The sequence below is a fragment of the Meriones unguiculatus genome, chromosome 5 (genome assembly GCF_030254825.1).
Source record: "Meriones unguiculatus strain TT.TT164.6M chromosome 5, Bangor_MerUng_6.1, whole genome shotgun sequence".
NCBI classification, from domain to species: Eukaryota; Metazoa; Chordata; class Mammalia; order Rodentia; family Muridae; genus Meriones; species Meriones unguiculatus.
Window position 1 is genome coordinate 48139362 of NC_083353.1, and position 14217 is coordinate 48153578.

Here is a 14217-nt window from a genome sequence, read left to right on the forward strand (position 1 = left end):
TTCCACAAGTTTGTCTTCCAGCCTCCATAAGTGCACCATAGCTCGTTTGTATGCCTTCCCTCCCACACACACTAACAATCAACACATGATTGATTTGAAAAAAGACAACAAAGAAAATGTCTGGCTGGATTTTGTTACTAAGAGTTCTGGGTAGGCTTGACGGAGCCATGCCTAGTGGTCAGCTGGTGATGGAGGCGATGGTGGAGGAGATGGAGGTGGTAGAAATGATACCAGAAGGGAATGAAGACATAGCAGTGAGACAGAAGAAGAGACCATGGCGGTGGTGGCAGTGCCACAGGTGATAGGAACAGTTGTAGAAGTCGTGGTGAGGATGGGTGACTTGTCCTCAGTGTGGGTGGCAGAATAAGTGAGGAGGGGGTAGGCAACATATAAAAAAAAGAGATGAAGGGGCCTGTGGTGGTGAAGCAGTAGAGGTAGAGCAGGCAATAAAAGTGGGGGAGGTGGCAGAATTGAGGCACGAAATGGTCAAGGTGACGGAAAGTGGTAATGATGGAGATATATACAGGATAGAGATGGCTGTATTTTTCCAGATGGAGATGGAGGTATTTGGTCAAGTTTTGATACCAGTGGTAGGGACTGACCACATGGTAGTCAGGGACAGAGATGGTGGGGATGACAAAATGGTGGGTGGTAAAGTTGGCTAGGATGATGGAGAGGGTATATATGGTAGAATTGGTGGGTTTTATTGAGGTGATGGAGACAGTATGGGTGATGGGCTTGATGCAGATGGTGGAGGTAGTCAAGGTGATGGAGGCCATGAAGATGTGGGAGCTGAAAACAGAGGGGTCAATGGCAGTATCAGAAGTGGCGGGGATGATGGAATTGGTGGAGGGATGGAGATAGTGTAGGTGATAGATGGAGAAGGATGGAAGTAATCAAGTTTACGGCTACGGAGTTAGTGGTAGAGGGGGTAAGGAGACATTTATGTGTGAAATATGTGAAGCTCAGTGAGTGGGTAATTCCTTTCCATATTTGATGCAAAAAGGGAAAATTAACTTTTTCTTTAGAATAAGCAGTGAAATCCTTATAATACAGTCTCAGCAGAATCAGGGAGGAAAACACATGCTCAGCTACTGCCAGTGTCATTTTGCTCTGGGGTTTGTGGAGTTCAGGGTAGGGACATAAAAACCCAGATGCTCTGCTAAGTCTGACCGAACACTGTTGGATGTGTGATTTGTGAACACAGCCCTAAGACTAGTTGGGAAAACCTCCCAGGATTAAACTGGTTCAGCCGAAGGCAGAGGGTGGTGGCTGTGGAGCAATAGGCTAAGACTATTGAACTCCTTTGGTTTTCCTGATGAGAGAAAATGGATCCCAAAGCCTTTGCAATGGCTTTGCAACCCTCCAAGGTGCTGGCCACCATGGTTGCTGTTGGAGCCTTAAGGATTGCATTCTTGCTAAGAATCCTACAATGACTGTGTCCCCATTTTACAGATGGAAAACTGTGGCTTTTTGATGGTCACCATTTTTTGTTTTTTGTTTTTCAAGACAGGCTTTCTCTGTGTAGCCCTGGCTGTTCTGTCGTTTACTCTGTATACCAGGCTGATCTCAAACTCAGACAGCCACCTTTCTCTGTCTCCCAAGTGAGAGATTAAAGACTTACACCACACACACACACACACACACACACACACACACACACACAAAAGGCCAGGTGATCAAAAGACCATATAGTTCAGTTCAAAAATCGATTCAAAAATCAGAATTGTATGTAATCTTTATGGTATTAGTAGATTTCCCTGAATCTTAATATAATTGCTGGCTCTCAATATGTAGAATGAGTTGTTTGGCATATAGAAACTGCTGACTTTATTCCTGATGGTTTAGAATTAACTTTATTATTTATGCAACTGCAAAAGGCTTAACAAAAGTAGAAACCCTCCGTTACATATCACGCAGATTCGGTCTCACACAGGCTTTCCAGGTCCATTGGTACAAGCAAATGAGGAAACTGGTCAATTACAACACCTCAACATTTCATGAAAGACACAATGTTAAAAGTAAAAGTTAATTTTTTTTTCTATAACTTGGGCATCAAGCAAGGAAATAATAAAAAATGTCCCACATGTCCTCTGTATAACCACACTCAACTGCGTGCTGCAAGTAAGCCTGGGGATATGAAAAAAGTGAAATATGTCAGATGGATGTGTTTCATTCTGCAGAATTTGGAAAACAAAGGTATGTACACCGTAACATAGGTGTATAACCAGGGTTTCAACGGGCAACTGCTTTAAGTGCTGAAAAGGCTTATTGTGTAATTACACAGTTATTGGAAATAATGGAAATTTTGGGGATACCTTCACAAATTAAGACTGATAATGAACCTAAATATATATCTAGTAAGATGAAGCAATTCTTTCCCTATTATACTATAAATCTTTATACTATAAATTATTTATAAAACTTTATACTATGAATCATTTATAAAATCTTTATATTATAAATGATTTATAAAACTTTATACTACAAATGATTTATAAAATCTTTATACTATAGTATAAAATGATCTTTTTATAACTTATATTATAAAAATTTATAAATCATTCATACTATAGTATAAAGATTATTTAAATGATCTCTATATAATTTATACTATAAAGATTTATAAATCATTTATACTATAGTATACTCTAAATGATAGTATAGTATAAATTATAGTATATTATAAAGGATAGTATATGTATAAATTATATCATTTATACTATATATAGCATCATTTATACTATACTATCATTTATACTATATATAGTATCATTTGTACTACACTATCATTTAAATGATAGTATAATATAAAGGATAGTATAGTATAAATTATACCATTCATACTATATATAGTATCATTTATACTGTCCTACCATTTATACTTTACTATCCTTTATAGTATACTAAAGTATAAATGATTTATAAATCACTTATACTACACTATAATTTATACTATACTGTCATTTATTGTATACTCTAGTATAAATGATTTATAAAACTTTATAGTATAAATTATATAGAGATCATTTAAATGATCTTTATGCTATACTGTAAATGATTTATAAATCTTTATAATAATATAAGTTACATAAACATCATTTTATACTATAGTATAAAGATTTTATAAATCATTTGTAGTATAAAGTTTTATAAATCATTTATAGCATAAAGATTTTATAAATCATGTATAGTATAAAGTTTTATAAAATCATTTATAGTATAAAGATTTATAGTATAATAGGCAAAGAATTGCTTCATCTTACTAGATATATATGTAGGTTCATTATCAGTCTTAATTTGTGAAGGTATCCCCAAAATTTTCATTATTTCCAATAACTGTGTAATTTACACAATCAGCCTTTTCAGCACTTAAAGCAGTTGCCCGTTGAAACCCTGGGTATACACCTATGGTGTGGTGTACATACGTTTGTTTTCCAAATTGTGCAGAATGAAACACATCCATCTGCCATATTAATTGTCCATCCTATGGGCTTAGAGTTGCTCAAGAGTGTTTCGGTTGTGGAAGTACATTGGGGACATGCTGTTGAAGATAGAAGCTATCTTCAAGGACCTTTGTCCTACATTCAAGTTCAGGGAAGCTCTAGGATGGATGGACCATACATGGTCAATCACACAGACATCTGTGTGTCTTACGATGTGATACTTGTTGCCACAGTCTAGGGAGAAAGAACACAAGAGATGAAGTCTTACCACTGTGATACTAGGATGGAAAGATAAGGCTTACCAGAACTCTCCTCAAAGGCTGTTACAAGGCTGATTAACTGTGCAAGAATATGCAAAGGGCAGAGACTTGAAGAAATGGAAGCAGCCTTAAGATCTGTCCAGCTGGTACATACACGAATTAGGGGCTTGAGGCTGCCATGACACAGGGACACAGTGGGTTGCTCCTCCAAGAGTCTCTAGTTAGACTTGTCAGGACACCTATTACACCCTCACAGTGTGGCATGTGGTGGTGAGTGTGGGATCCAATGTGAATGGTCGCCTTGAAGGAACAAGAATAGATATGCAAGAGGTGAGTAACTAGGGCAGAATTGGTGTCAAGAGAGGGCACAGCTACCACTGCAGTCACTCCAAGACTGAGTTTTTCAGGCTTTGTTCTGAGTTGGGTCTGAGGACTCAAGCAATGTAACCTGTGAAGGGTTTGGCATGTGTGTGGGTGCGGGGCACTTGCAAAAGGATGGCAGGAGGCTCCTTCTAAAGAATTCCCATCAGGCTGCTTGTAGGCCTCAATTCTCAACCTGGGAACCCATCTTGGGGCAGGTAGGACAGGCAGACTGGAAACTGTAGCACTAGGGAGAGATTAGTTACAAAGGACAGAAGGAAAAGTGAATAAAATGAAGTGAAGTAATGCACTCACCTGGTGCTGAGGGTGGCTCCAAGGACCCTTTTCATTGGAGTCATGTTCTTACATGAGGCAGCCTTTGTCTTAGCAGGTGGCAGGCAGCAGCAGCACAGATGTCTGAGGCCGTTCATGATTGTCTTCTTCACCTGCTTCCAGCATTGACGCTGGTTGTGGGGGGAAGCTGTGCCAGCATCCAGAGGCTGGCCAGGTGTGATGTTATCCTCGGTCCCTTGCTGAGGGAGAGCTGTGCCAGCTTCCTGAGCCTGGCCAGGTGTGGTGTCGTCCTCGGTCTCTTGCTGAGGGAGACCTGTGACAGCGTCCAGAGGCTGGCCAGGTGTGATGTCATCCTCGGTCCCTTGCTGAGTGAAAGCTGTGCCAGCTTCCTGAGGCTGGCCAGGTGTGGTGTTGTCCTCGGTCTCTTGCTGAGGGAGAGCTGTGCCAGCGTCCTGAGGCTCGCCAGGTGTGATGTTGTCCTCGGTCTCTTGCTGAGGGAGACCTGTGCCAGCGTCCAGAGGCTGGCCAGGTGTGATGTCATCCTCGGTCCCTTGCTTAGGGAGAGCTGTGCCAGTGTCCTGAGGCTGGCCAGGTGTGGTGTTGTCCTCGGTCTCTTGCTGAGGGAGACCTGTGCCAGCGTCCTGAGGCTGGCCTGGTGTGATGTCGTCCTTGGTCTCTTGCAGAGGGAGAGCTGTGCCAGTGTCCTGGGGCTGTCCAGGTGTGATGTTGTCCTCGGTCTCTTGCTGATGGAGACCTGTGCCAGCGTCCAGAGGCTGGCCAGGTGTGATGTCATCCTCGGTCCCTTGCTAAGGGAGAGATGTGCCAGCTTCCTGAGGCTGGCCAGGTGTCTTGTCGTCCTTGGTCTCTTCCTGATGGAGACCTGTGCCAGCGTCCGGAGGCTGGCCAGGTGTGATGTCGTCCTCGGGCTCTTGCTGAGGGAGAGCTGTGCCAGCGTCCTGAGGCTCGCCAGGTGTGATGTCGTCCTCGGTCTCTTGCTGAGGGAGACCTGTGCCAGCGTCCAGAGGCTGGCCAGGTGTGATGTCATCCTCGGTCCCTTGCTGTGGGAGAGCTCTGCCAGCTTCCTGAAGCTGGCCAGGTGTGGTGTTGTCCTGGGTCTCTTGCTGAGGGAGAGCTGTGCCAGCATCCTGAGGCTGGCCAGGTGTGGTGTTGTCGCCCTCGTTCTCTTCCTCCTTGGTCTCTTCAGTTATGATGGTATCCTCCTTGATCTCTTTTGTTGTGATGGTATCTCCTATGTTGGTGTCTGGTATGATGGTGTTTCCCTCGTTCTCTTCCTCCTTGGTCTCTTTAGTCATGGTTTCCTCCTTGATCTTTTTGGTCGTGATGGTGTCTCTTATGATGGTGTCTGGTATGATGGTGTTTGGTACGATGGGTGTCTGGTATGATGGTGTCCTCCTTGGTCAATTTTAGTGTGATGGTGTGTGGTAGGATGGTTTATTGGGGCAGGTGGGACAGGGAGATTGGAAACTATATCAGTATGGGGAGAAGTTTTACTTTGTGGAAAAGATCATATTTCCTGCCAAGAAACGGGGAGTAAAGGACAATCACTACCCAGAGGGCAGTCTGTGATGTTTATGCAGGCTGGGGGAGAGAGCAAGGGATCAGTGTGCCACATAAAGCTTTAGGGCACCTGTGCACCTCAGCCCTTCCCCTCTGAGGAAGACCCAGTGGAAAGCCAGCCCCTCCTGCCTGGGATTTTACCTGGACAGATCTGCACTGGGATAGGTCCTGTGCAGAATGCTCCTGTGACCACACTGGCTTCTGGACATCTGGCCTGGCTTCCCCGAGAGGCTTTTCACATCTCATCCAGGCTGATCCCCAACCCATGGCCCACAAGCCATGGAGATGGGGCCTGTCGTCTTTAGGACTTCAAAGCAAAAAGACACAGGTAAGTGACTCTTACTGACTTTGAAGCACACAGAACTTTCTGTGCTTGCCCTGCAGCACCAAAGTGCCCTACTGGTCTCTCAGCAATCTCTGCTGACTTTGCCATGCCCCACCTGCTCCTCTTCCTGCTTTATCAGCATGTGTATACAATCTACTTCTTGCTTAACAAGCCTGAGGTCACATTACCGGGATTTCTATGGTATTGGTCTTTCTGAAGTGACAGAGGTTGTTAAGATCACAGGTGTGCCACAGTGGGCAAATTATCATTAGTTACAAAGGACAGAAGGAAAAGTGAATAAAATGAAGTGAAGTAATGCACTCACCTGGTGCTGAGGGTGGCTCTAAGGTCCCTTTTCATTGGAGTCATGTTCTTACATGAGGCTGTCTTTGTCTTAGCAGGTGGCAGGCAGCAGCAGCACAGATGTCTGAGGCTGTTCATGATTGTCTTCTTTATCTGCTTCCAGCGTTGACGACGGTTGTGGGGGGAAGCTGTGCCAGTGTCCTGAGGCGGGCCAGGTGTGATGTCGTCCTCAGTCTCATGCTGAGGGAGAGCTGTGCCAGCATCCTGAGGCTGGCCAGGTGTGATGTCGTCCTTGGTCTCTTGCTGAGGGAGAGCTGTGCCAGCATCCTGAGGCTGGCCAGGTATGGTATTGTCCTCGGTCTCTTGCTGAGGGAGAGCTGTGCCAGCGTCCTGAGGCTGGCCAGGTGTGGTTTCATCCTTGGTCTCTTCCTGATGGAGACCTGTGCCAGCGTCCTGAGGCTGGCCAGGTGTGATGTTGTCGTCCTTGGTCTCTTCCTGTGGGGAAGCTATGCTAGCGTCCTGAGGCTGGCCAGCTGTGATGTTGTTCTCCTGGGTCTCTCCCTCCTCGGTCTCTTCCTCCTCCCTCACTTCAGGCATGGTGTCCTCCTTGATGATGTTTACTCTCAGGGCAATGATTGCTTCCTGAGCATCGATGTCTTCCTGTGTTAGAGTCTTTTCCTCTGCGACTATAGTAGACTCTATCTCTATGACTGTTGTCATCTCCGATAAATCCTCAGAGGAGGAGCTTGAGCTGTCCTCTTCCTCCAGGAAACTCCAGGATTCAGATTGGTGACTATAGGACATGTGGCTCTCTAAGTCACTTGTACCCTCATTCTGGGATGTTCTAGAAGAGTTGGTGTATAGACCCAGAGATATATGGTCACTATCAGTGTGGCTGTCACGTGATCCAACCTGTGAAAAATAAATATTCATTTCCAGGATGCTGCCCTTGATGGACTTAGCAATAGGACAGCCCAGGTGGAGAGGGTGTGTGTCTGGATGGCAGCATAGGGTGGCAGGCATGCTATGGCATCTGGCAAGTTTCCTGGAATAATGCTCCTCCTCTTTTTCCTGGCCCTTAGATGGCAAGGTAAAGGTATAGGGAACAGGTTCAGCTCTCCTTAGGGATCCAGGATAAGTGTAAGGCTCTGTCAGGCGGAGGACAGTGCCTGGCTGCCTGGGTTTCACAGGATTCACCTGGTTGTGGCCATAGTCTCCCGCAGGTGACTGGTTTTGCAATATAAGATAAGTTGCCATCACCTCATCATATTTTTGGTCTCTCAGGGATTCAATGATTACTTCAGGCTTATAGCCCATGACTCTCATGGTCCCGACAATGCTAGGGCTCGGGGTGCCTGGGAGGCTAGGGGTGGAAGTAGGTGGTGAACGTGCCTCACTGGCCCTGATCATGGGGCGCCTCATGATGTCCTTGATGGTGGGCCTTCTTCCGGGATTGATTATCAGTAATTCCAAGATGACATTGAAAATGTCGATAGAAACATGCTTAGGAATGGTGAAGTTGCCTGAGGTGACCTCGTTCCTCATGCCTGCCACAGATTTGGCTTGGAAAGGGAAGTGCCCAGCCACCATGAGAAAGAGGAGAATCCCTAAACACCACATGTCGATGGGGTAAGCATCGTATTCCCCGGGTGCAAAGAGTTCTGGGGCACAATAGGGCAGAGTGCCACAGAAACTCCGCAGCTTCTGCCCAGGAGTTACTTTCACAGCGAGGCTAAAATCAATCAGCTTGGCATTCCCCCTGCAGTCCATAAGGATGTTGGTGGCTTTTATATCTCTATGGACAACTTGATTGTTATGACAGTAATTCACTGCATGCACCACCTGAGTAAATATCCTTTCAGCCTCGCACTCCGGTAGAGACCCCCGTTCCAGGATCCTCCGCAGCAGCTCTCCCTCTGAGGCATGCTCCATCACCAGGTAGGTGATCTCTTCCGTCTCGATCACGTGAAAAAGTTTGATAATATTGGGGTGGTTCATGGATTTCATAACGCTTATTTCACTGTTAAAAATCGAGTTGTACTTCTTCTTATTTCTAAGGAGTTTTACAGCCACACAGGTCACAGTGGGAACATGGAAGGCGAGTTTCACTTCAGAAAAATGTCCGTGTCCCAGAGTCCTCATCATTCTATAGTCGGTGTTGAAGGGGTCCTCCACAGAGGAGCAGGCCTCCATGTCCTGCTTCAGAGTCAGGCCCTCCTCCTTCATATGGCTAGAGCCAAAAAGTTCAATGAGAAAGTTGACAGACTTAAAATCAGGCCTAGGAGAGTATTTAGAGCTATGAATTCCTACATCCAAAAGACTAGGAAAGGAAGGAAGGAAGAGGTCAGACACATTTCAGACCACCTAACTGGGTACTTAAATGCTTAGATAGACAAGAATGAAGTATGTTCCAAAGCAGTGTAGAGCAAAATATGACAGATTGGTTTGACAGGAATCAACTGCAAACTGGAAGAACCAACCAAAGGATTCTAGAAACTGAGAGCCACTGATAAGAAAGGACGGTCATCCCCTAACCCTGAGCTCACCTGTACTGGAAGAGAGCAGGCACGAATAAAATTAGATGCGAGAGAAGTATATAGAACAACAGACACCTCCCAAGCCCAGCAGTGTCCGTGCGGGGCAGCCAGCCCCTGAGTCCAGGTACAACTAGCTCTGCAAAGGACCTACCGAAATTTGGTTCTTAGGATCCAGGTCATGTGGCTCACAATTACTCCAAACCCAGCTCTAGGAGATCCTACACCACGGGCCTCTGAGGGCATCCATACACATGTTCACATGCCCACACGCAAGTGCACTCTCTGCTACTACACATCAATTACATGGTGATAATGTCTATCTATATAATGCTATAGGCAGTTATGATCTCCCACAGAAGAGCTGTACATCAAACCTAGTTCCAAGAATACATGCTCTTGAAATGATGGGCCAGCTCGCCAGATTACCCCATCCGCAAAAATCTTTACTTCAAAACAAAGAGGGTCCCTTACATGAATTGGAGAAGACTTTCTGTGTATAAAATAAACATAATAAAATGTTCTCAGATAGAAAACAGAATGAACTTACTATGATGGTTCAAAATCTTCAAAAATCCAGGAATGTCTTGTCACGGTGCAGAAATCCAGTTACTCTCTATTCTGCTCTGTAAGACAAGAGGAGTGGAGAATGGTGTGAGGGTGTGAGGGAGTGAATAGAAGGAGAGTTTATGTTTATTAAACAAACATAATAAAATATTGTAGGTTAGAGAACAGAAGGCACTTACTATATGGTGGTCAAAACAGCTTCTAAACTGCGAGTATAGTCTGTCACGGGCACAGAAGTCCAGTTGCTCTAAAACCAAGAGCTTCTGCTCTGTAAGACAAGAAGCAGGCTCAGCCAGAGCCTTCAGTGGATAGGTGTCACAATGGCTCCTTGTGGTGTCAGAGCAAGGATTGGACAAGTGGTCACTAGGCACATCCCCATGGTTCCCTCACATTCTGTCCTTAGGGACGGGAAAGCTGGTCTAGGGCAGTGGGGCAGTAGGAGACTGAGGAAGCTTGTTACACTCCAGTGTCTGTCCACAGTGATGCCCAGAGGCCCACCTCTTCCTGCTAGGCCCACTGTCCAAGGTCCACAGTTTGCCCCACGTGGTGCCACCTGCTTGGAACAATGTTCAAACACTTGATTCTTTGTGGGACTTTTGGCACCCAAACCTTAAGGAGGACACACACACACACACACACACACACACACTCTACATCTAGACATGACACAACTAGCTGTGCCCTGACTGAGAGTCCTTCAAGGGTCAGCTGATGGACCTTAGACAAGAGGTTGGGGTGAAAGTCAGGAAAGTCTCATAAAGGATAAACACTTGGCAGTTGGAAAAGCTAGAAAAGTGGAGGCAGGAGGATCAGTTCAAGTTCTCTTGGGCCACACAGGGATGCTGAGGCCAGCCTGTGCTACAGGAGACCCTGCCTCACCAAATACAAAAGCAATAGCAAAGAGAAGATGAGGAAGGACTGCTTTTGTTTTCTGCATGACCTAGGTTCCCAACTGCTTCAAAAGTTCAAGGTTGCTGTTACACGCGGGGCCTAGCCACAAGTGCTTGTGACAACAATGCTTGAGGGTGGAGGGCTGATCAGCCATTTCCATGCTCCTGAAGCTAGGCTGCTGTCATCTCCCACCAAAAGTCATCAGTTTTTCACATTAAGTGGACCTCACAGCACCCACCCAAGCTGCGGGACATACTTCAGAGAAACTGGGTGGAAGTTTACAGGAGGTCAACAAGGATGTTCACTCTTCAGAGAACGTGCATCACTCACTTGAGCACTGGATAGCAAGTCTAGTTAACTAAACCATCACACAATGAAAGGGAGATACAGGTACTGTTCAGCAAAGGGCACCAAAGCACAACTTGCCAGTTCTGTAATCAGATATCAGATTTTTGGAAGTCACAGACCATAGACCCTCCTCTCATCACCAATACCTTGGCAAAACAGAAAGGAACCTGAAGGGCTTTGTTGCTGGACCATGAAGGTTCTGTTACCCACTGCCTTTCCCTAAACATGAACAGATTAAGGTTGGAGGAAGGAGTTTTATCCAAGCCTAGACTTGGAAATTTGGGTAGATTGCCCTTGACAATAAAAAGTCCCCTGCTTCTCCAAAAAGACAGGTGCTTATTTTGGGGCTTGGGGTCTGTGCAGTGCTGGGCAAATAATTCCAGCACTAGGCGGTTTTTGTTCCTGAATATGTTCTTTGACCTGTAGGACCAGCAGAACTCAAGAGCACAGGCTCAACCCTTTGCTTCAAAATCATTATTGCCCTCCCCTCCGGTGCCTGATAACACCTTAGCTCGGTGCCATAATCGCCCTCCTTAAGACAGAAGATAACCCATGAACATACAGCTGCAGGCAGAGAGAAGGACAGAAGTAGGCTGGAGGGACAGGGCATGGCAAGTCTCACCAAGAAAAGTCCCATCCTTCCTCAAAGAACAAGCTCCTTTTAGACTTACACTTATTCTATCCCTGAATTCCTTTTCAGCTGCCCTGTTCCACAATCACCATCACAAGATCTGAGCTGATGCTTGTCTCTAGCTCCTTTGTTGGACTCATGCCTCTTGACCTGCCAGGAAGATCCTGAGATAATCAGCTAGGAGGAGACTTTGTGCTAGAGCCCAGAGACACATTGGTGTCCTTCCTTAAGAGACCATCCTGTGTGTTCATCAGTCCTCTGGACAGGAGTCCACGGCACTTGGCCCGTACTTGTACTTGGGAAGCAAGGTGTTGAACAGCAAAGGGAAAGAGTGAGGGGCTTGGAAGGGGTGGGCAGTTGGCAGTGTCATCAGGGGAATGTATTCAAAGTTCTCCATGTACCCGTACGGAAGTGTCACTGGGTGATCGATCACTCGTGTTGTGTAGTTGATATAAATACTGTGATAGCGAGACACAATCAAAGTGAACATGAGATAGATGAAGAATATAACGGTAAGCATAATCATGCCTGAAACCAATGAATGAATAAATAGAGGCGATTGCCACAAAACTGACAGTGTTAGAGGGAAACTCAATCTGCTGAGGGTCAACAGGTCTGGTTGTCCTAGGGGAGCTGGCCAATGCTGTGATTCACCAACTCTCAAACCATTCAGTCTAGCAACCAATGGCTGCCACACTTGATGGGACCAAACCCAGTCCCAGTGAGTTCTCTATGTGGCCAGGTTCCACCATTCCTCACAAGGACTCTTTGTGATGTCAGAGCAAGGAACGGCCTAGCCATGCCTGGGCACCAACCACACCGATTCCCCCAGTTTCTGCCTGCAAGGACAGGGAAGGCATGGTAGTAGGAAAGGCAGGTAGCCGAAGGAGTAGGGACCTGAGCCAGCCAGCCAGTTCTGTCCAGTTTTCCCTTGGTGCCAGTGACCCTCTTCCTCCTGTAAGACCCCACTTCCCCACACAGTGCCACATGCCGGGGCCCAGTGTTCAAACACGTGACTCTTTGTGGTACATTTTCCATCTAAAGCAGCAGGCTCCAGAGGGTTGTCCTCAGGTGCGCTGTGGACACTCATGCCCATCCTTTAGGGCACAGGTAGCATGCTTCCCTTTTCCCCTGCTCCCTGGCTCTCTAGCGGCTCTCTGCATACAAAGCTCAGCACATACACACTCATCAAGGACATCAGTTCCTTTCTCATTCGACTCAGGTGAACGAAAAATGGAGAGTGGCCTCGGGCTGAGGTTAGGATGCTGTGGTGGCTAATCACTGTTGTCAAAATGAGTACACCAAGAATTAACTGAGAGGGTGGCTCTCAGGAGTCTATGGGGTGACCCTACCTGAGACTCCTATCAGCAGGGGATATGGAGCCTGATGTGGCCCCCTCCTGCAGCCATGCAGGACTTCCAGTCAAGGGGGCCAGTGGAGGGAACTCACCCACCCACAAAGCCTTCAACCCAAAGTGTGCCCCGCCTACAGGAAGTGCAGGATTAAACAGGGAGCCGAGATGGAGGGAACTGGCAACCAATGACTGACCCAACTTGAGACCGACCCTAGGGGAAAGAGAGGCAACCGTTGACTCTACTAATAATACTGTGCTCTGCTTGCAGATGGGAGCCTAGCATAACTGTCTTCTGAGAGGCTTCATCCAGCAGTGAATGGAAACAAATGCATAGACCCACAGCCAAACACTAGATGGAGTTTGGGGAATCTTGTGGTAGAGTGGGAGGAAGGAGTGAGGGAGCTGGAGGGGTCAAGGATACCACGAGAAGACCCACAGAGTCAACTAAACCAGGTCCATGGGGGCTCACAGAGACTGAATCACCAACCAAAGGGGGATGTCTGGGCTGGACCTTGGCTCCCTACACATATGTAGCAGAGGTGCAGATTGTCCTTCATGTTGGTGCCCTAACAAGGGCTGTCTCTTACTCTGTTGCCTGCCTTTGGATTCCTTTGCCCTAGCTGCTCTGCCTTGTCTGGTGTCAGTGGGAGAGGATGCATGCAGTCCTTTGGGCAACTTGATGTGCCAGGGTGAGCTGGTGCCCATGGGGGACCTCCCTTTCTCTGAGGAGAATGGGAGTGGGGAATGGTGTGAGGGCATGTGAGGGAGGGAATAGGAGGACAGTTTATGTTTATGAAACTTACTCTACGGTAGTCTGAAATCTTCAAAAATCCAGGAATGTCTTGTCACTGATGCAGAAGTCCAGTTACTCTCTAACAAGAACTTCTGCTCTGTAAGACAAGAGGAGTGGAGAATGGTGTGAGTGTGTGAGGGAGGGAATAGAAGGAGAGTTTATGTTTATTCAACAAACATAATAAAATATTGTAGGTTAGAGAACAGAAGGCACTTACTATATGGTGGTCAAAACAGCTTCTAAACTGCGAGTATAGTCTGTCACGGGCACAGAAGTCCAGTTGCTCTCCAACCAAGAGCTTCTGTTCTGTAAGACAAGAAGCAGGCTCAGCCAGAGCCTTCAGTGGATAGGTGTCACAATGGCTCCTTGTGATGTCAGAGCAAGGAATGGACCAGTTCCCTCACATTCTGTCCTCAGGGACGGGAAAGCTGGTCTAGGGCAGTGGGGCAGTAGGGGCCTGAGAAAGCTGGTTACACTCCAGTGTCTGTCCACAGTGATGCCCAGAGGCCCACCTCTTCCTGCTAAGCCCACTG